Raw genomic sequence first — 24,231 nt, 5'->3', positions numbered from 1 at the left:
GCTTTCATCTTTAACATCATATCCCCGAAGGAAGTTAGCTAACACACGCTCAAGATCAACACTGGCTTGTGTGCTAGTGCAAACACCTTACCAGTCATAATCTTGTCAAATGTGTACCTAGACTATTAGAAGCCAATGACAAAATTTACAACAAAATTAACTACATTCTGGCTCAGCCATCCCTTATATTAGTACACAGATGTTGAAATAAAACTATAGAATTTCTTCTTGGAAACCTCAAGCATTTCTCTTAGTGGACATGAGCAGGCTAGCAATAGTAGGATTACTGGCACGTACACATCACAATACTGTGACCATTGAACAGATTGCCAAGATATCAATTACCAAGACCAAGAACATTGACAAGGAGACAATCAACAGTTGTGCCCAGTCAGATTTGATAGCATAGGAAGCTTCATAGGCAATGCTATATTGAACCTTAAATGAAGAAGTGTTCCATCAACCTACTCCTTCCTGCTCACTTACAACAGGAGCTGAAGAGTAAGTTGGTTATGAAATGTAATGGCATTATCCAGTGTGTGCACCTGCATTCAGACTGATGCAGTCCTATAAGATGATTGCTGAAGAAAATTGGATTGGTCTGGGTATGTTCAAACTCAAGACACCTAAAACTTTCTCTCAAGGAATATGCACACAAAATGCCAAAATTACAGGTCCTAAAATCCAAATTTTCAGGAGCTAAATTATTTTCTAAGCCAAACAACAGATTTCTTTGTCAGTACACTTGCCAGAGAAATCTCAGGAAATCATTACTTTCAGAACACCATTTGAAAGCAATGGCTTCCAGAGACTGCCTTTCAGCATTTTAGTCAGGATCTGAATCAGCAACATACTGACAGAATTACAGAAAATATTTCTGGATGTGTCTGTATTGCTGGCAATATTGTGGTAACGGGCAAAACCAAAGAAGAACAAAATTAAAATCTATACTTCCAAAAGCAAGAAGTGTCAGGAAGGTCAGAGTAATGTGTTTGGTTCTATCTATTCAGCTTGTGGAATCCTTCCTGACCGAGGCAAAGTTGAACATATAGTGCACGTTTGCTCCTCAAGAGAAAGATGACCCACAGAGATGACTCAGAGTTTTTCTAGCTTCCTAACACAATACACACCAAACTTATCAAACAACACAATATCATCAACATAACTCTTCAGGAGAAAACCTATCCATATAAGACCATATGACAAGAAAAACAAATAGGCTATTCAGTCCATGAAGTCCACCATTCCATGAAATCATGGCTGATGTGATCATCTTCCATCCATTTTCCTACATTTTCCCCTATAACCCTCAACTCCCTTACTGATAAAAAAAATCCATCTCAGCCATGTATATTCTTAATTTATAAGTGCATGGCAGGAAGACCATCATATTATGTCTGAATCACTCAGGAAGCAGTCAGAGACTCACATCCTACAGTAATAGCATGACTCAAAGAAGATGACAATCCTGCAATTGGATGCATCGCAGAGACAATGGAACATGCCAGATGTCAAAACAACTGGATATAAATCCAAAAGGTTATCACTGCACAAACCGCTATTTCCAAAAAAAACGTGTAAAACACTTGCTGTAATATTCAGTATCACAGGATTTCATACATATCTGCTCAATAAGTAAGGAAACTGATCGCAAGCTATTGGGAAACGACTTGGTGTAAACCAATGAGAAGCACAGCATCTAGAGTATACACATTTCAGCAAAAGTACAGGGTTAGGACTTCATTACCTGCTAAGAACCTGACACCAAAATGGCTACACTCTGGACCTGGGCACACCATCACCAGCAGAGATTATCTTTGGAAGGCAAGGAAGGACAACCCTGCCAACACATCCTGAGAGATACAGGACAAATTTATTTAAAATAAACAACAGAGAATGAAGATGGTGCATGACTAACAAAAGTGTGGAAACAATGCCTAATCCACCCTTACAACGAAAGGTCAGAGACATACATTCAGCTTAAGGAGCGTAATTACCCATCGGGGGATCCAAGTGTGCCATGAGTACAAACCTTTGAAGTCACAAAACCTAATGCAGCAACACAGAAGAAACAGAAGCTAATTCAGGAAACTGTGCAATAGGCCATTCCTGTACAAGACACACACAAATTCTAGTGTGGGTAATGAAGGTGTGAAAACTCATCAGAACAACTATCAACACAAGACTCCAAAAATCTCTTGGCCTGAGGTGGCAGATTGCTGAACCAGCGTGGAGTCCTCTTGGCCTGGCATGGCGATCTACCAGCAGCCCAGCATCTTTGGGTGGTCTCTCAGCCTGGTATGGCCTCGGCGTGGACATCTGGCCTTGAGATGATTCTGGAGTGGTCTCCCAGCTTTGTGGATGCGGAGGTGAAGCCCGGCACAATCTGAAGTCAAGCCCAGCGTGGACTGGGTCAGAAGACTGATGTGCTGAACTATTTTTTCACCATTTTATCATTTATTCCTAAATTCTGCAATGCTGGAATTTTTTTACATTTCTATTTTCCCATAAACTGTAACTAAAAAAGCTGTACCTGGGGACCTTGGTACATAAAATGGTGCCATAAGCAGCAGCTTGTACACTTTTCATTGTACTCATTTGAGTACAAGTCACAATAAAGTTAAATCTAATAACACTTACAAATTCAGGGCACCAAAATGTGAAGTCTAAACCTTTGGAAGGTTAAACCATCACAGAATTGTCAAACCACCTATAGAAACATAAAATCCCTATTGTGTGGAAACAGGCCATTAGGCGCAACAAGTCCACACTGACCTTCCTAAGAGTAACCCACCCAGACCCAGACCCATTCCCCTACTACTCTACAATTACCCCTGCCTAATGTACCTAACCTTCACACCCCTGTCACTATAGGCAATCTAGCATGGCCAATTCACCTAACCTGCATGTCTTTGGATTGCGGGAGGAAACTCACAAAGACACGGGGAGAACGTGCAAACTCCCCACACAGATAATCACCCAAGGCTGGAATTGAACCTGGCTCCCTGGAGCTGAGGCAGCAGTGCTAACCACTGAGCCACCATGCCACCCTATAGACAGTTAAATCAAAAACTGGTGAGTTGGAGTCTGTTTCTATATATTTCCCTCCCCTCCCTATCAGCGTTCCGCAAGGACCACTCCCTTCGTGACTCCCTCGTCAGATCCACACCCCCCACCAACCCAACCTCCACCCCCGGCACCTTCCCCTGCAACCGCAGGAAATGTAAAACTTGCGTCCACACCTCCACACTCACTTCCCTCCAAGGCCCCAAGGGATCCTTCCATATCCGCCACAAGTTCACCTGTACCTCCACACACATCATCTATTGCATCCGCTGCACCCGATGTGGCCTCCTCTATATTGGGGAGACAGGCCGCTTACTTGCGGAACGCTTCAGAGAACACCTCTGGGCCGCCCGGACCAACCAACCCAACCACCCCGTGGCTCAACACTTTAACTCTCCCTCCCACTCCACCGAGGACATGCAGGTCCTTGGACTCCTCCACCGGCAGAACATAACACGACGGCTGGAGGAGGAGCGCCTCATCTTCCGCCTGGGAACCCTCCAACCACAAGGTATGAATTCAGATTTCTCCAGTTTCCTCATTTTCCCTCCCCCCACCTTGTCTCAGTCGGTTCCCTCAACTCAGCACCGCCCTCCTAACCTGCAATCTCCTTACTGACCTCTCCGCCCCCACCCCACTCCGGCCTATCACCCTCACCTTGACCTCCTTCCACCTATCCCACCTCCATCGCCCCTCCCCCAAGTCCCTCCTCCCTACCTTTTATCTTAGCCTGCTTGGCTACTCTCTCTCATTCCTGATGAAGGGCTTATGCTCGAAACGTCAAATTCCCTATTCCTGAGATGCTGCCTAACCTGCTGTGCTTTAACCAGCAACACATTTTCAACCATTCTGTCTTTTCCCCATAATCATAGGTTCTTGATTATTAAGGGAATCAATCTGTCTTAAATACACTCAATTACTTGACCTCTACATGAATTCTACAGATTCACTGCCCTCTGGCTGAAGAAATTTCTCCTCATCTCAGTTCTAAAGGGTCATCCCTTTTCCCTAAAACTGTGCCCTTGGGTCCTCGTCTCTTCTACTAACCGTGCAGTCCAACGGAAGCAGGACAGTGCTTTGATGCATGCATACTTACCTGTAATTGCAAGCTGTTGACGAAGGTGTTAAATAGCTGAAAATGTGTTGCTGGAAAGGCGCAGCAGGTCAGGCAATATCCAAGGAGAAGGAGAATCGACGTTTCGGGCATAAGCCCTTCTTTCCTAAAGAAACGTCGATTCTCCTTCTCCTTTGATGCTGCCTGACCTGCTGCACCTTTCCAGCAACACATTTTTAGCTCTGATCTCCAGCATCTGCAGTCCTCACTTTCTCCTAAGGTGTTAAATAAACCTGTATGAGATGACACGAAGATTGGTGGTTTCAGATGGCACGAAGATTGGTGGAGTAGCAGAAAGCATAAGGGACTCTCAAAAGAATACAGGAGGATATAGATAGACTAGAGAGTTGGGTCAAAAAATGGCAGATGGATTTTAATCCAGACAAATGTGAGGTGATGCATTAGGCAAGACAAATTATGCACTGAACGGAAGTGCCTTGGGAAAAGTTGATGGGCAGAGAGATCTGGGAGTGCAGGTCCATTGTACCCTGAAGGTTGCTGCACAGGTGGATAGAGTGGTCAAGAAGGCATATAGTATGCTTGCCTTCATTGGGCGGGGTAATGAGTATAAGAGCTGGCAAGTCGTTAAAATTGTACAGGACATTGGTTCAGCCACATTTGGAATACTGTGCACAGTTGTGGTCGCCACATTACCAAAAGGATGTGGACGCTTTGGAGAGGGTGCAGAGAAGGTTTAACGAGGATGTTGCCGGGTATGGAAGATACTAGCTACGAAGAGAGGTTGTGTTGGTTAGGTATATTTTCATTAGAAAAAAGGAGATTGAGGGGGGGACCTGATTGAGGTTTACAAAATCATGAAGGGTATAGACAGGGTGGATAGAGACAAGCCTTTCCCCAGCGTGAGGGATTCCATAACGAGAGGTCACGCTTTCAAGGTGAGAGTTGGAAAGTTTAAGGGGGATACACGGCAAGTACTTCACACAGAGGGTGGTGGGCGGCTGGAACGCATTGCCAGCAGAGGTGGTAGAGGTAGGCATAGTAGATTCATTTAAGATGCATCTGGACAGATGCATGAGTAGGTGGGGAGCAGAGGGATACAAATGCTTAGGAACTGACCGACAGGTTTAGACAGTACGTTTGGATCGGCTCAGGCTTGGAGGGCCAAAGGGCCTGTTCCTGGGCTGTAAATTTTCTTTGTTCTTTGAGATTTGCAAATTACCTAAACCCACGTTATTTATCAAGATCAAGAAATGCAACCTGATCTAACAAATTCATGCAGTTTATTTTGCTCCTCACACTCCTTTTCATTTAACTCTCTCAGCAAAACCTCCTTTTCCTATCTCAAGTGCTAACCTCATTTAACCTTCAATGCAATACTATTTACCTAACTATTCCACGTTGTACTGAGTTCCACACTCAGAGCATGAATAAATACATTTCTGCTGATTTTTTGTTGAATTTATTAATGACCAATCTTCCATTTATGACTCGCCTGACTCACCCAAAAATGGGAACATTACCTCTACATTCATTCTATCAGTCTTTCCATGTCAGGACACGACTTTGAGAAGCATGCATGTTATTTCCAGCCAGTATTTCTCCACTAATCAATATCACAATGAAAATCCTGGCTATTCCCACATTTTCTTTTAGGAAAGTTCATTTAGCACAAACTAGCATTTCCTGCAGTACACACAGCAAAACAAAACACTGGATGTAAAAAGCTCTAAATTTTCATTGGTCATAAAAATGCTGTATAAATGCAAAACTTTTTCTTCTCTTTTACACATTACGCATGTCCCTCAGCCCGTTCGCTTCATATACCAATATTAAAGCCAATTTCATACTCTTTAAATTGAAAAATGTTTTGACTACTGTTGCAAATTGCTGACAAAATACAGTTCCATATGTCTGCTGGATCAGAAACATTTTCGATATCACAGAAACCATTTGGAGCACAAGCTGGCAAGTTCAATGCCAACTCAGTGATGTCACACCAGTAAGCATGTGTAAAAAGCTGGGGAGGATGCTATTCTGCTGAGGCACCATAAGTCCACATTCAACTTAAGTTTTGTTTTTACAATATTGCCCACCCATTAGGTTGTTTTGCACTCTTTTGTGTTGTTGATATTGTAACATTAGCTGCCACTTCTATAAATTTATAGATGTTGAATTACTTCCAATATAACTGCCAACTACAATAAAAAACTAAATACTCCCAAGTTTAGAAACAATTGTCAATCATTTGTTATAAGGAAATATTCTGGTCCATTTAACACACTCACTTGTAACAGATATGTTTTAAAATGTTGTTTCCTTATTGCCAGTATCCCGTTTATTATTTTACAAATGCTAGAACGAAAACTATTAGGGCGTTGCTCAAGCGTTACTCGAAATTGGGGGAGAGGCGGGGAAGAAATCCATCTTGCAGCCAGAAATACCTTTGAAGCAAATTGTGCAGCGGGTGTGTGAACGACTTCAATGTCCCCTGTAATTAACATGTCCCACAAGACACGAGTTGCAGTTGCTCAGAATCACCGTCTCAGGGATGTTCACATTCGGGTGCATGAACCAGGTAACAATCCCCAAGCCTGCACGGTCGCCACACCGCTGTGTGCCCTGGCTATCACAAACTACCCTGGGAAGGTAAACGGTAAAGCTCGCAGTAAAATTGCGGGCTGGCTAGGGCTAGGCGAACTTCAGATTCGCGACGCGTGTGTCTTTCTCTCTCTCTCTGAATCCAACAGTTGCAACACAGTTAAAAGGTTACATTGAATCACAGGACATCCTTTCCAGTGGATACCACCCCAACCTCTATAATCTACCTGTGTCAAAGTGGCTCTCCCCTGAACACTTCACTCACCCAAGCTTGGCAGCATCAGTCAACAGGTCCCACTCACTTCCGCGTCTCTCTCTCTCTCTCTCTCTCTTTACCGTCTTCAGCAGCGCTGCACGCAGTAACAATGTCTTCACTGCCGGGACTCGGGGCTCCTCCCTCCCCGTGCGCGTCCCCGAGTTCCCCCACTCCGCGCGCCACCTCAACCTCTTAACATTTGCCAGCCTTTTCCTCAATCCCAGCCTGCGCACCCGGCTCTGTGTCCCCTCCCTGGCGTTATTTTCCGACCAGTCCAAAAAAAAGTTTCCGAGTCCTTCCTGTTAGAATCGCTGGGCAGAGTGTAAAAGCGTGGGGAGCTGTCTGCTGGAATGCGTGTGCAAGAACACAGCGCTGGCTGGGCTACACTCATGTGCCGCCTGCTGGAAGTTGCTTCCATTTCAGATATAATGTGGTATGGTTTTTAACTTTGTACACCCCAGTCCAACACCAGCATCTCCAAATCAGTTCAGATCTGAGTAGCTGTTAAACACTGGGTTTTGGAAGTGTGCAGCTCAATGTCTCTGACTCTTCAGAACTCTCGTCCGAAACGTCCTGCTCCTCCGATGCTTGCCTGACCTGCTGTGCTTTTCCAGCACCATAGCCTGGACTCTGATCTCCGGCATCTGCAGTCCTCACTTTGTCCTAGAGTTCTGAGAGGGCCGACTGCTATAGGGGACAGCCAGGAGTAAAGGATGGGTCTGGCCTCCATGCAACTGAACACTCCAAGTAGTTGGACCATTCAGTATCAACTGTCCTTTTGGAAACATTTGCCAAAATAAAAAGCTTTTGACCATAGGTCTGTCAGGAAGTCGTCAGCAGGTAGAGTTCTTGAAACCCAGAGGGAAAAGCATGTGTCCTGTTGCAGCGTTCCCTGAGCAGAATGTCAAAGTCATTTGGCAGAATGCTTCATCATCAGAACTGGGACAAAGTGAGGACTGCAAATGCTGGAGATCAGAGTCGGGGGTGGTGCTGGAAAAGCACGGCAGGTCAGGTAGCATCCAAGCAGCAGGAGAATCAATGTCTCGAGCATTAGCCCTTCATCAGGAATGAGGCTTGTGGGCCGGGGTAGGCTGAGAGATAAATGGGAGGGTGTTGAGGCTGAGGGGGAACACTGGTGGGGTAGAAGGTTACTGTCCTTGTTGCGGTCAGAGGTGTGGGGTTCAAGGGCGGAGGTGCAGGAAGTGGATGAGATGTGCTGGAGGACATCATCAACCACATGGGAGGAGAAATTGCGGTCTTTGAAGAAGGAGGCCAACTGGTCGGTTCTGTGGTGGAACTGGTCCTTCTGAGAGCAGATGCAGCAGAAGTAAAGGAATTGGGAATGAGGGATACCATTTTTACAGGAGGTAGGCTGGGGGAGGCGTAGTCCAGGTAGCTGTGGGAGTCAGTGGGTTTGCAGATGATGCCCATTATGAGTCGATCACCTTTGATGAAGATGGAGAGGTCCAGGAAGGGGAGGGGAATGTCTCAGATGGTCCAGGTGAACTTAAGGTTGGGGTGGAATGTATTGGTGAAATTGATGAACTGTTCAACTTCCTTGTGGGAGCACGAGGTGGTGCCAACACAGTCATCAATGTAGCGGAGGAAAAAATGGGGAGTGGTGCCGTTGGACTGTTCCACGTAACTGACAAAGAGAGAGAGAGACATAGTTGTGGCCCGTGGTGATGCCCATGGCTACCCCTTTGGTCTGGAGGAAGTGGGAGGATTCAAAGGAGAAATTATTGAAGATAAGGACCAGTTCAGCCAAACAAATGAGAGTGTCAGTGGAGGGGTTCTGGTGGGGTCACAGGGAGAGGACAAAACAGCTTGGAGGCCTTTGTCATGGTGGATAGAGGTGTATAAGGACTGGATGTCCATGGTGAAGATGAGGCATTGGGGAAATGAGGCCTTCTATCTGCCATGACGAAGGCCTCCAAGCCCACCACCCTGCCCTTACGTTCACCTGGATGACCTCAGATGCCTCCATCCTCTTCCTGGACCTCTCCATTTCCATCAACGGTGGCCAACTCAACATGGACATTTTCTATAAACCCACCAATTCTCACAGCTACTTGGATGACAACTGCTCCCACCCTGCTTCTGTAAAAATGCTATCCTTTATTCCCAATTCCTCCACCTCTGCTGCATTTGCTCCCAGGAAGATTAGTTCCACCATAGAACACACCAGAACCCTCCTTCTTCAAAGACCGCAATTTCCACTCCCATGTGGTCGACGATGCCATCCAGCGCATCTCCTCCACTTTCCACACCTCCACCCTTGACCCCATCCCTCCAATTGCAACAGGGACAGAACTTCCTGGTCCTCACCTTCCATCCCACCAAACTCCGGGTTCATTGTATTATCCTCTGCCATTTTTGCCACCTACAAACAGACTCCACCTCCAGAGATATATTTCCCTCCCCATGCCTATCCACTTTCCGTAAAGACCATTCCCTCCACGACTCTCTTGTCAGCTCCATGCCCCCCACCAACCCATCCTCCCCTACTGGCACCTTCCCCTGCCACTGCAAGAATTGCAAAACCTGTGCCCACACCTACCCCTCAGCTCCATCCAAAGTCCCAAAAGAGCCTTCCACATCCATCAGAGTTTTTACCTGTACTTCCACACGTCATTTACTGTATCTGTTGCTTCTGATGCAGTCTTCTGTACTTTGGGGAGACAGTCCGTCTGCCTGCAGAATGCTTCAGAGAACATCTCCGGGACACACACATGAAGCAACCCCACCACCCACTGGCCGAACACTTTAACTTCCCCTCCCACTCTGCCAAGGTCACACAGGTTCTGGGCCTCCTCCATCGACAAACCCTTACCACCCGACGCCTGGAGGAAGAATGCCTCATCTTCTGCCTTGGGACCCTGCAACCCCATGGCATCAATATGGATTTCACCAGTTTCCTCATTTCCCTCCCCCTACCTTATCCCAGTTCCAACATTCCAACTTGGCATCGCCCTCTTGAACTGTCCTCCCTGTCCATCTTCCTTCCCATCTATCCGCTCCACTCTCCTCTCCGACCTATCACCATTACCCCCAACTTCATCTACCTATCGCAATCTCAGCTACATTTCCTCCCACTCTTCCCCCCCGCCCCCACCATTTATCTCTCAGCCTCCTTGGCTGACAAGCCTCATTCCTGATGAAGGGCTAATGCCTGAAACATCGATTCTCCTGCTCCTCGAATGCTGCCTGACTTGCTGTGTTTTTCCAGCACCACACTGTCGATTCATCATCAAAGCTTTCCAACGAGCACAAAGACACACAGTGATACACAGCATGGAAACAGTCCCTTCGATCCAACTCGTCCATGCTGACCAGATATCCTGAATAAATCTAGTCCCATTTATCAGCATTTGGCCAATGCCCCTCTAAATCCTTCTTATTCATGTCCCTATCCAGATGCCTTTTAAACATTGTAATCTTACCAGCCTCCATCAGTTCCTCTAGCAGCTCATTCCATACACGCACCACCCTCTGCATGAAAACGTTACCCCTTAGGTCCATTTTATATCTTTCCCCTCTCACCCTAAACCTATGGACTCACCCAACCCGGGGGAAAGACCTTGTCGGTTTACCCTATCCATGCCCCTCATAGTTTTATAAACCTCTATAAGGTCATCCCTCAGCCTCCAACACTCCAGGGAAAATAGCCCCAGTCAGCCTCTCCCTATAGCTGAAACCCTCCAAACCTGGTAACATCTTTGTAAATCTTTTCTGAACCCTTTCAAGTTTCACACCATTCTTCCTATAGCAGGAGACCAGAGTTGAATGCAGTGTTCCAAAAGTAGCCTAACCAACATCCTGTATAATTACAACAGACCTCCCAACTCCTGTACTCAATACATTGACCAATCACGGAAAGCATACCAAACACCTTCTTCAGTATCCTATCTACTTGGAACTCCACTTTCAAGGAGCTACGAACCTGCTTGGCTGGTGGTAGAGAAAGGCACTGCCCATCAGATCATTTATGCATGCCTGGTCTCTGTGCACCACCACACACTGTCCTTGAAGTTGCTGTGGAAGGGGGAAGAGATGGTCAAACATCTTCTTTTGGAAAGAAATTCTGGAGGGAGATGCAGTGATTTTTGTCAATGTTTGTCCGGAGCAGCTCTGTGTTGCAGAACTCTGTTCTATGTACTGTCCCATCGGGGGGACACAGAGACAAACATCGACTGCTCCTGGAACCTGGTGAAAGATGTTCTTGCAGTGTAAAGAATTGACCTTGACTGAGTGTTGCAGACTGACACATTCCAAGGTCCAGGGCTACATGCTGAGGGATACACCAAAGCTTGGGGCAGCTGACGCCAAAATGCAGTGGGGAAAGACCACCATCTAAAGTCTTTCTGCATAAGTACAATGGGGTTCCATTCAGTTATTATACCCGCTCAGTGTCTCAATGTATGTAAATATAGTGCTGTACGAGTAAGAAATGACTTGAATTTTGTTGGAATCGCAGAGATTGCCAAATGGTTGTTATTCATGTGCAAAGACTATACTGAACTGTTTCAGTAACTGAATGCGTATAAAGATTTGTTCGAAAAAAGTACATTTTTGCAATTAAAAAGATTAGAACTGTAGTCTACAATTTTGACTCACTCCGGTTGAATAAAATTGGCTGTGAATTTTCCAGTCTTGTGGAAATGGAAGGCAGCATGAAACAATTGGAAGTTATTTCAATTTATATGGCAGAACTATGAAATAGCTACAAACCTAAACAAGAAACCTGAACAACTAAGAGTAACAACTTCATTATCAGTGCTGGGAAAGAGTTTTATAAGCTGTATTCCACCATAGATGTCACTGAGGGGTGATAAAGACTGGAGAAAGTTTGATGGCCTTGAAGACACAAGATATGGATTGTTACTAATGTTATTTATGAACTGTGTTTGTTGAATATCAGAAGTTAATGGAAATATTGACCAGTATATGACATCACTGACACATCCACCTGAATCCTGAGAGTTTGGTTAACTGAAATATGATTTCATTAAGATTGGATTATCTCAGGCATAAGAGATCGTGCTCTGAGCATATCTTTTGAAAGAGGACAAACTTATTCTTATCAGAACTATTAACATGGGAAGAAGCTTCAAAAGAAAAAGAAGAAATGTTTGCAGAAGTGTCTGCCTATTTATAAAGGGGGCATGTTTGGAGAAATGCATTTGTAAAGATACTGTACTTTTGACTTGTCGTAGTCTTTTGACCTCAGTTGCAAATGGCTTTCATTTTAGGATGAATAGGTATTGATCACACTACATAAAGCAGGAGCCATTATTTTCTGGAGGGGAATAATTGAAATGCTTGGGGATTATGTTAAAATTGTATTTATACTTATTTGGACTTGAGTTCATTAAACTTCAGATATTTCTCACACCTGCTTTGAGATATGACTGCTACACTTATGACTCCACATTCAGTTGGTCTAACTCAAATGCAATGTGACAAAAGTCAGTTTTCCAAATGACATGACACCATAGAATGCTTATTTGCCAACCAAAGACATCCGTGTTGATATTACCTAAAACACATCTTGGTATGAACTCCTTAATATCAGCATTTTCATTCTGCTTGTGGGCTTTTACAGTGGTTTAACACCCACCTCCCACCAAATCCCATTGTATAAGTTTCATCTTTGGCTTTGACATTACTGGTTTTGGTTTGTATTATTATGATAGTGAGTAATAAGTTGTATTTTTGTCAAGTAGAATATGTATAATTTAGAAATTATATAACTTGCAGTCATACTAAAATGATGCTACTTTATTTGTAACAACGGGATGGTTATGACATTATAGATGCCACATAAATACTTTTCCAAAATGCGATTTGTAAGTTATGTTTGAGGGCTGACAGTTCAATTAGTCTTTGTTCTCTTGAAACGAGAAGAAGTTGAAATGATTTGTTGATCCACTAAGCTATTATAGTAAGAGGGTTTTTATTCAAACCTGGGGATTGGTGCAAGATTGACAATGTGAGGACAATCTTATATACAGCTCCAGAGAAATCGACAATTTGGTCTATGGCGCATGACAAACAAAATTTTCATAAAATCCCTATAGTGTGGAAGCAGTCCATTGAGTCCACTATGAGCAGCATCCATGCAGGCCTACACCCCCAATTCCTATCCCTGTAATCCTGCATTTCCGATGGCTAATCCACCCAGCTGCGCTTCCCTCGACACTATGGGCAATTTAGAACACTAGGCCAATCCCCCAAACCTGCACATCTTCGAATGGTGGGAGGAAATCAGAGCACCCAGAGGGAATCCCTGCAGACACGGGGAGAATGTGCAAACTCCACACGGACAGTCGCCCAAAGGTGGAATCAAACCCATAAAGGGAGAAAAAAATATCCATTCTTTGCTGCAAATGATGTCAAACACCACTAATTTAACTTCCATGTGATATTGGGCAAGTAATAGAGAGGAATTCCCTAAAGCTGAAGATCAAGGACACTCCAGTCTATTTTCTCTCACTTCCTGTTTGACATGTCAGTAATATGTTTTGATAAGTGCTTCAAAAAAGCATAAATAAGGACTACAGACCCATTTTAAATTTGATGCAGTAGCCTTGAAAGGGACCTTTTATCTCACAAACTCCAGGTTTGTACACCATATTTAGAAAACACCAAAACACACTATGATTCTACACAATAAATGGTCAGAGTCCAACCCTTCCTCACAAAGAGTGGAGAGACACAGCAGATTGCTACCAATCCTGGTTAAAGTACTAACTATGTATCCTGCATAAGTTCATTGAATGCAAGAAAAGGAGAAATGTCAGGTGAAAACAAAGAGAAAATTATGGCATTAAAGTAATGCAATAGAAAGCCTTCTATAGTTCTATTCTGGGTAAAAGGAGCTCATTTTGTTTTGTCAAGTTTTGAACAAGTAAGAATACTAGCTATTTGGATGCTCACTCAAAAGGTATGAGATTCATGAAGGGCTTAAAGAATGCACATCCAAACAGATTGTAAATTATAAAGTATCATCAAAGCAAAAAAAAAGAAGGAAGACATGTTGCCAGAGTTGGAGGATTTGAGCTATAGGGAGAGGCTGAATAGGTTCGGGCTGTTTTCCCTGGAGTGTCGGAGGCTGAGGGGTAACCTTATAGACATTTACAAAGTAATGAGGGGCATGGATAGGGTAAATAGACAAAGTCTTTTCCCTGGGGTCAGGGAGTTCAGAACTAGAGGGCATAGGTTTAGGGTGAGAGGGGAAAGGTATGAAAGAGAGCTATGGGGCAACTTTTTCTCACAGAGGTGGTACAAGTATGGACTGAGCTGCCAGATGAAGTCGTGGAGGTTGGTACAATTGCACATTTAAGAGGCATTTGGATGGGTATATGAATAGGAAGGGTTTGGAAGGATATGGGTCAGGTGCTGGTAGGTGGAACTAGATTGGGCTGGGTTATCTGGTCGGCGTCCCTATGACATGAGGAACAGGAAGTAGTACCAAAAAAGGACAATGGTTAACAGTTGCAGAACTTGCTCAGAGAAGAGTGAATGTCGTTCTCAAGTAAATGTAACTGCATCCGATGTGGCAATGTAATTTACATTTATAATTGGCTCATTGTGTTTTTCTGCTACATTCTGAATAGTGTAGTGAGTTCAGAGATTTCAGTCTATGGGAAATCTCTGTGAATCATTATTTTTAAAATTTGAATGAGAAACAGGGACAAATACCAAGAGACAGCTTTTATCCTGTTGTGATTCATCTGAAACAAGTGTTTTCTACAATAAAGTATTCAGAGCACTCTGCATTCTATCGCCATTATTGTTTCTTCTCTCCATCACATCAAGCAATATACACATACCAATATCAGTGTAGGAGCCAACTCTGTGTAGTGATTAAGTGGAGAAAGAGCTTGTGGAGTCAGCAGCAAATTGTTATGTGTGAACAGGTCAAATGCAAGTAAGATGTGGGTGGTGAGAATTTTAGATGAGATGGAGTTTATATAGCTTGTGCAGCATTAGTGGAGAGATGTTTGATGGCAATGGAATGTAGATAAGGCTATCAGTGGCAATATTGCAGTATTTTCCATTGAAGTTTTGTTAAATTGCATTTTGTACCTTTTAATTCCCACATTTTAGAAATGATAGATGAAAATAAAGAAAATAAAGTGATAATGAATTTGTACTTTCTCAAATAATTAAAGAATATAAATAGTGGAACATTTCATATGCCCACTTTCAACATCATGTGCTTCTAGTTCGTGTTTGGAACAATCAGCAAACCTTCTGAAGAAGTCATATTCAACTCGAAATGTTAACTCTGTTTATCTCAATGTGGATGTTGCTCAACCTGTTGAGTTTCTCCAGCATCCTGTTGATAATTTATTGAAGTTCTACAAATCTGTCCTTATAGAAGTGTCTTGGTATTATGACAAAATCCTCTGGTTAAATTCTTTAATTGTATTGAGCAAGGTAGCATTCCCTACAAAATGTAACATTCAGAGTACACTCTGTTCCAGAATTGCTAATTGCTGGCGTTCAATTTCCCAAGAACTAAAGGAGGGGCTGATTGTTCAGTGGGTCATTCAGGACCTTTCAAAGGTTACAATGCAGAAATTCAAAAGTGAAAATCAGTGACTGAAATCAGTGAATGTGGGAGAGAGAAAGAGACAGAGCTTCCAATTAGATAGTTATTATTAACTGTACTGTTAAAAGCAGTTGAATGACGCAAGTTCTGTGTAGGTAGAGCGTTCAGCCAAGAGCAGTTGAATAGTTCAGACTGCAGTTGGGGCTCAGGCAAAACTATAAGATGGGAAAAATAACTAATCTCCAGGCAGAAGTGAGCTGTTATGCTGTAATGCTGATCAGAAAACAGAACGGCATTGAGTCTATGAATTAGGGGCCCAGTAAGAAGTCAAGATCAAACAGGATTATAATTCTTGGTAAAATGTAATGATCATTGATGAACTACACAGTCATTAACAACTGGGGGGAGTGACTGAGAAATCCATGGGTGTGTCCTGATTGCTTTTGCTATGAGCTATGAGATGTATGATAATAGTATATTCCCTGTATTTACTGCATGTTCATTTTGGGTGTTAAATTTGTATGTGTATTGGAGGTTGTATTATTACTCTAACTTTTATAGTAAAGTTGTTGTTCAAAACTATGGAATCTTGTAGCTTTATTTACTTCGTAAGTCATCTGGATCTCATTTTATATCTATTTTAAAAACAAAAAGTTGCTGGTCCCTAAACGGATCATAATATAAAGTAGGTGATTTGGGATCGTAGCAGTATCCACATCAGAAGATCATCCCAACTGTAACAATTTGATAATTGCACTTCCCACTAAAGCCAACTATGTAGGTTCTGCAAATTAAAATGCCATTTATTGTCATGTTAGGGTTTTACACAATTGATCCATCTAAGGTAGATTCTGCTTTGAGACTGTGTTGAAAACAGATTCCATCCAAGTTCTTAACAACAGAGAGAAAACATTTGTTTGAAAAAAGACCTGGACACAAACCAGTCCCTGAAAAGTGAATGTCCTGTGTGCTCATGCAATCTTTTACCATTTTTCCAGACCACAAATTTCAAATTTGTGTGGTGTGGTTTTATTTTAATTAGTGAAGGAAGAGGAAGCCTCTGACTATTATTCCAGCAAGAGTGGGTCATTCAGATCCTCAGGTCTGCTCTGTTCTTGATAAGATCATGGCTGATCTGATTGTGACCTCAGGTCTATCTTTGGACCGACCCCGATACACTTTGACTCCCTTCTCAAGCAGGGATTTGACTCCACTTTAAAAATAATAAATGACCCAACTTCCACCAATATCTGAGGAAAAGCATCTTGGAGATACCCAGTCATATTGAAAGGAGGTCTTTCACCTCATCTCCATCCTAAATGGGAGACTCATAATTTTTAAATCCTGTCCCCATGCTCTAGTTTCTCCTAACTAAAAGGAATATCCTTTCAGTACATATGCTGAAAAATTCCCTCAGGATCTTATATGTTTCAATAACACCATTTCTCAATCTTCCAAACTCCAGTGAATACATACGCAAACTGTCCACCCTTTCCTGATAACTAGACTAGGAATCTGTTGAGTGAAACTTCTGTGAACTTCATACCGAACCATGCTCTGTAAAAACCTCCTTACATGGTCTAAGGTCCGGCACAGATGTCAATGACATTCCTCTCAATATCATTTCACTTGTTCAATTGCGAAAACTGGGCAACGTGGACAAGTTGGGCCGAAGTTTCATGAGATCAAACAATATTTTGGTTCACTATGTAAATGTATACATTAAGTGAAAAGTCATAAAAGTTCCTTTGTGTAGAATCAGCTTTTAAAAAGCAAATATTTCTAAAATCACTTCCTAATTGCCTAAATTTCTTAGCGAACAGCCAATGAGTTAAAAACAAAACTAGTGAGAGATAAACTAACAAAGCACTGAGAATAAATAATAAGATTCTCAGAGATACTAAATTATCACAATACCTACTTCAGTGGCAGAGTAAGCAGTACTAGGGTAGGGTTAGACAGCAACAATCACTATCAATGTAATACGATGAAGCCAAGCTTTATCTCTCCACCCTGGAGGCTTCCTGCCTCTATTTTGATGAAAGGCTTTTGCCTGAAATATCGATTTTCCTGCTCCTCAGATGCTGCCTGACCTGCTGTGCTTTTCCAGCACCACTCTGATCTAAACTCAGGTTTCCAGCATCTGCAGTGCTTATATTTGTCAGGTTTTAATATGTCATACTTTATTTTACTTAAATGTTTCAAGTACTTTTTCATAATTAAAAAGTTACAGCTTTGAGACCTGCGATTAGGCTTTACATTTATAATGTTCTTCATTCATGATGGTATTTACATTTATATGGTATTTGTAGAATATGTGCTTTGTACATTCAAATTTCTCAGTGATAGAGCATCATCTTGTGATAACCTCAGAGTTATCTGTTGTACCCGTAATGTGCTGGTTTCACAATTCAAAATGATATTTCATCCAGATGCCCCAGAATTGCCGATATCCCCAAACCTTGTTGCACTCACTTAAAAACTGTGAAATCTCTAATATTTCCCAGCTTTGATGAAAGGTCTTCAACATGAAACATTAACTCTCATTTCGCTTTCTTCACAAATGCTGCCTGACCTGCTGAAAGCATCCACCGTTTACTTTTGTCTTTTTATCACATTTTCAATATCCTCAGCTTTTTTATCTTCTGTTTTCTCCTGAAGAATTTTGAGGGTTTTTTAAATGAAAATGTGGTATGAACATTGCAGAGTCACTCACTTATTCGTTTCAGCCGATGGGTTCAAATGATTTGAATTTGGATTTAGATGGAAAGAAATGTGAAAGGAGAAATAACCCTGGAAGATTCTGGCTAATGCTAGAAGGATGATATCATCTTTGAGGTCACAATCATTGTATAATTCCAAAGGAAATTAAGTTGGTTTAAGACTGTGCAAGTAACCATTTACATTGAAATGAGTAACCCTGTCCCAGAGTACACTGTGAGATAGCTGGCTATTACTTGCAACTTCAGTCATGCTACAAACCTCTGACATGACCACATAGCTCAAATCTAAATACTTTCCAGTTAATGTTGTAGTGGTCAGGTATGAGCAAGCTATCTCGCCATTTTGTGCAGCAAAGCTTTGGGGATGAGGTCTTCTTCACTCTGCAGAATAGTTGCCTCGGGATGTTTTACATACTTACACAGTCCCAGTTGAGTTTCAGCAATTGCTGCTATAATGTAAAATCAAATCAACAGCTGTCGTAGAAATTTGATGTGTAATGTGATAGTGTTGTAGGTACCGCCACAGCTTTAGTGAGGACACCCTTCAAAAAACCCTGCTTGTGAAGGTCAGCCAGGAGGAGCACAATGCCATATCTTTTTAAAAAACTCATTTGGATATGTTAAAAAAAAAGAGATTGCCTTAGGTAGGGTGAGGAATGGAGAACAGCAAAAGTGACTTGTAAAAAGGATGATAAATTAATCAGAGAATTGTATAACAGTTAAAGTCTGTAACGGAAAAAATGCTGGAAACCTTGCTAAAAAGTGACAAAATTATGCTTCCAGATGCAATGAAAATGTCAAAGTTAACACTGAAAAGAAAACTGATATTTAACAAGCCTTTGCAAATTTTATGAAAAAGAAACAGAAAGTGTACACAAGCAAATGCAGTGAACCTTCAAAAAGATCTTCAATAAGACCACTTATCGGACTTCACAAAGTTCAGGACATGAGGATTTAGGCCTGGCGGATGGCACGGTGGCTCAGTGATATGCTCAGTGGTATGCCTCACAGTGCCAGGGACCCAGGTTCGATTCCAGCCTTGGACCACTGTCTATGTGGAGTTTGCACATTCTCCTCGTGTCTGCTTGGGTTTCCTCTGGGTGCTCCAGTTTCCTCCCACAAACCTAAGATGTGCAGGTCAGGTGAATTGGCCGTGCTAAATTGTCCATAGTGTAGGTTAGTATAGGATGTGTAGGTTAGATGCATTAGTGGGGATAAGTTTAGAGTAATGGGGATTGGATTTGGGTGGATTACTCTTCGGACGGTTGGTGTAGACTTGTTGGGCCAAAGGGCCTGTTTCCACACTGTAGGGATTCTAAGATTTATAAAGTAGAATAACACCTCCAGACTGCAGAAAGGTTACTTGAAGCATTGAGGAAATGTAGAATGGAGAGCTTGCAATAATGAGAGAAGATTGATCAGGCTGGGCAGTGCTCTTTTCTCTGGAGATCTATGAAGAGTTCACCTGAATGGGGATTAGGAAATTCTTCCCATTGAAGCAGAGACCAATGTTAAAAAAAGAAGTATGTATATAAAATGGCCACAAACAAATTAAATCAAAAAAAGAAGAACCTTTTGCACAGATATGTGAGAATGTGAAACTTATTGTCACATGGACTGATTGAAATATAGTTCAATGCATTCAAGGAAAGGCTTATGTATACGTGATGAAGTAAAGGGTAGAGGGATACATTGGCAGGTTGGGAAGGGGTAATTAGAGTGAGAGAAGCCTTATGTGGACGATAAGCCAGCACAGAACAGTTGGACTGAGCGGCATTTTCTGTACTGTGGGTTTTATGTAGGTGGCTCTCTACAGGCTATATTCATGTCTTAAAAATATGGATCATTAACATTGTAAGCTTCTAGTAAATGCAATAATTGTGATCTATGATATAAGCTATGGCCATATGTATAGACGGAATGAATTATATACTATTTAGATAGATTTAGATCCACAATCTATGAAGCAATTAATTTCCAGATCCAATTAGTAAACATATCTAATACTGGTCTAAGATATCAGGCCCTCAATTACAACGGATAATTAAGTCATATGCTGTTCCTGATACAGTGATACAAGCCATGCAAGACCAAGGCTCTCACCAAATGTAGCTGAATTGCCGAGAATTCCAAGTGAATACGTAGAGATTAGTATTCTTATTGTTTCTGTGTTCTTTTCAAATAGAAAAATCATAAAATATGAACAACCAGCACCATCCCTGAGACAAATGCAAAAAGCAACCTAACTGCTATCATGAATTATATTTCAGATACATGGATATGAGGATCATGTTTGTAGACTACACGGCACAGTTACTCTGAAAAGTCAAATCCACTCTCAGGTAATTTGAACAGCAATTTGGGCCAACATTTCCTCAATGTGGAGCTACAGCTGAAATAAATCGTTTGTTCGCTTTTATCAAGAAATTCAAGTACAGCAGGTTACAAGGGGACGAGACTGCTTTAGCCAGGTCTGAAATAGCAAGTTGTTTCATATGTCACCCAATAAAAGAAATGAATTGATGTACCTTGTTCTGATTTAGTTTGAGGATATCAGTTGCTGCCCCTAAGGTGAGAACTGAGCTCCCTCTGGTGGATGGACCTGTTCCTGGGTCAAGACTCTCCAATTGCTTACAGGTTTAATTTAAAACTCCTTTGGAATGAGGAGTTATTTTCAAAGGCACCTTCTTAAAATCAAAGGTCAGAAGTGAAGATGTTCACCAATCTGATGGTTACACACAGTTTAGCAACAGTTGTGACTCCTCAGATACCGAAGCAGACCATATCCAAATGCAGCAATATCCAGGCTTGGCCTGAAAAGTGGCAAGTAACATTTGCATTTCACACATGTCAGACAATGACCATCTTCAATAACCACAACACTTTTGACATTCATTGGTATTACTATCACTGAATCCCCCACCATCAATATCCTCGGGGTTACCACTGGCAGAATCTAAACTAGATTCACCGTATAAATACAGTAGGTCAGACCCTAGAAATACTGCAGTGAGTAACTGACCTCCTGACTCCCCAAAGCTTGTCCACCATCTACGAGGCACATGTGAGGAGTTTGATGGAATACTCCCACTTGCCTCCATTAAACCTGATACCATCCATAACAAAGCAGTCCCCTTCAGTGATATCACATCCACATGCATCCACTCCCTCCACTACTGATGTCCCATAGCAGCAGTATGTACTAGCTACAAGATGCACTGTAGAAATTCACCAATGATCCTTAGGTAGAACCTTCCAATCCTACAGCCGCTACCATAGAGAAGGACAAGGGCAGCTGATATAAGGGAACAATGCCACCTGCGAGTGACCTTCCAAGCCACTCACCATCCTGACTTAGAAATATATCACCACTCCATCGATGTCACTGCATTAGGATCCCTTCCTAGCAGCATGATGGGTCTACAGCAGGTGGATTGCAGTGGTTCAAGAGGGCAGCCCACCACCATCTTCTCAAGAGCAACTAGGGATGGGCAATAAATACTGGCCAGTCATAAGTGAATAAAGAACAAAATTCTATTCTCACTTTGATCTCCTCTGATTAATTTTCTCTACCTTCCTCTCCTGACAGCTTACGGAAGCTGAAACATTCTCACTGTACTCTTCTGCTTGGTAAAAGGCTCCTTGAAACTTACTTCTTTTATGGAGACTTCTGTTACCACTCCTCAACTCTTGTTCTGTCACCGTTTGTTGCTAAATTCTGTTTGTTTCTAAGAAGCACTCCAAGACGTTTTACGAGTTTACAGTGCAAGTTGTTATCTTCCACTGAGAATCACACAGCAGTGCCAATTCACGAACTCAGCGTGGCTTCCTGAAACCTTCTCCCAAGTAGATAACAAATGTCTAGCAGTAGCAGAACCACCAGCATGCACAAATGTCAGTATATAGTCATAGACCATGAGATTCAAACTGCACCTACTGTCACAAAACAAAACATACATGATGTGATTGAATCAGTCAATGACCTGCAAGGACATGACTTTGAAGTGAGACATAGGCCAGGAACCAAGACAATTATATCGACACTCTGAGCAGCTTACCCAACACACACAAAGATCAAAATATTCCTCTCAATCTATACAATGTTGCTTGACGCCACAGAGTCAAAGGTATTCAAGGTCGATCAAAGACAGAGGAGAACGAGAGAATACACAGCAACCAGCAAGCAGATAGATATTGGCCAAACTGCACAGTGGGCAGAGAGTGTGAGTTCGAAGGTCAAATGCTTGGATATCAGCAAAAGTTTCTCAAATATGCAAATAATCCACATCGAATGAAGTCATTCCTAATCACAGTGGCACATTGTGAAGGAACAGCCCAGTATAATACACACTGATCATGATTGGACAGCAATGTTGAGTGACAGCAAGATAAGCAAATGGCAAACACTTGAACAGAGAACAATGTGTATTACCCCATAGAAATATGTGCCTCAGAAATATAATGTCAGTACATAATAATTGGAATGGAAACATTAATTATAATAAATGTCTGTTGGATTTTTCATATCCCAATATGCACACCAAGTTTCTTAAATTATAGGAGTTAACATAAGCATTGTCACATGAGGTAGAACAATCTATCGAAGGCAACTCGCATTAGTGATTGTATTTATAGCCTGAGGAAAACTCTTCATTTGTACCCAGAGAATCTTTCTGATATATTCAGGAAAGTTCTTAGCAATGCAAGTGCTCAAAGCTCCAGAATCCAGAGAGTCACATTCTTGGATAAACATCAATTGTTAGCCCATATCAGTGTCAGTGAAAATATCATTCTCTTGTGATTGTTGATATTGTGTCACTGCAGGGAAGGTAGAGACATCCTAAATGGAAGTGGTACTGAGAGTTCCTCAGAAACAGAAATTAAAAGAATTATACTTCTAGAAAATAACAAAAGCAGTCATTTGGAATATACAGGCAAACTCTCCTGAAGCAGAAATGATAACATCCCTGGGGCCATTGGTGACTGTTACCAGAGAGTGGGAATGGTGCATAGGGCTTCTTGACAGGTGGTGCATGCAGGAAGGGCATTGGAGTTAGGAGCAAGTGATTTTGAAAGCTGGTCTCATTATAAAATGACTGGCTGGGGCTGGCTGGCTGATTGGGTAAGCAGCAGGCCATACAACCACTTCTTTCAGACAAGAGTGATGCATCTTTTATAGAGAGATTGCAGTCACTGAATATAATCCCTGTTTTAATTTCTGGTTGTTGCTGGACATTGGAAATAGTTTAAAGGGAGAAAACAGTTGAACACAATTTTCAGAATCCCCTGTTTAACACTATATTCTTTGTTCTGGACCCACTAAAGAGGAAATGGTAAGTCTCTTTCTGCTTTATCAAATCCTTATATAATTTTAGACATTGCAACTAGATCACCTTGATGTTAAGAAATAAAAAAATGATTTACAACTTTCAGAATCATAGGAAGCAGTCAATGGAGTCCACTGCATTCTGTTGCACTGTAGGATATACAACAACCAATCTATACAAAATAAGCTGTCTTATAGCTTTCTTATAGTGACCAGGTAATCTGTTTTGTTGTGAACGTTGGCTGTGGAGTAAAATCAACCAGGACATCAGGGATAACCCCACAGCTGTTTTTTGGCAAATCACAATGGGATCTTTACATCCACCTGAGAAAGCAGCAGGAACTCAAGTTCACCTTTCATCCAAAAGACAGCAAATCTGTCATCTTAACCTTGACTTTGGTCTTCAAGCTCACAACTTCTGACTCAAAGCAAAGTCTTACCAATTGAACAACCCTTCTAAGCCTGCAATATTAAAGGAAAACAGTCCACATCCAGTCTATGCAACAGTTGCTCATAACTTAACCATTTTAATTTTGGCTATTTTGATGAATGATTACCGTACTCCCTCCAAGGTTAATATGTCGTTCCCATGTGTGATGTCCAGAAAACATAACTTCAACCTATTCC

The 24,231-nt window shown here is 42.1% G+C and overlaps 1 protein-coding gene across 3 annotated transcripts in view; it reads right to left on the bottom strand.

The window, feature by feature from the left end:
- zdhhc23b (zinc finger DHHC-type palmitoyltransferase 23b) overlaps positions 1 to 7,157 on the bottom strand; it is a 45,173-nt gene extending 38,016 nt beyond the window's left edge. For 2 of the 3 annotated variants that reach the window (XM_060832973.1, XM_060832974.1), the window contains exon 1: positions 7,005 to 7,076. The gene's annotated coding sequence lies outside the window, so the exon portion shown is untranslated. Of the gene's footprint in view, positions 1 to 7,004 lie in introns of all 3 variants that reach the window. The other variant, XM_060832975.1, reaches the window with a different exon arrangement.
- Between the last annotated feature and the right edge of the window lie 17,074 nt (positions 7,158 to 24,231).

The sequence above is a fragment of the Hemiscyllium ocellatum genome, chromosome 12 (genome assembly GCF_020745735.1).
Source record: "Hemiscyllium ocellatum isolate sHemOce1 chromosome 12, sHemOce1.pat.X.cur, whole genome shotgun sequence".
Lineage (NCBI taxonomy): Eukaryota > Metazoa > Chordata > Chondrichthyes > Orectolobiformes > Hemiscylliidae > Hemiscyllium > Hemiscyllium ocellatum.
Note: the sequence above shows the minus strand (reverse complement) of the source record. Positions and strands in the feature narration are given on the sequence as shown.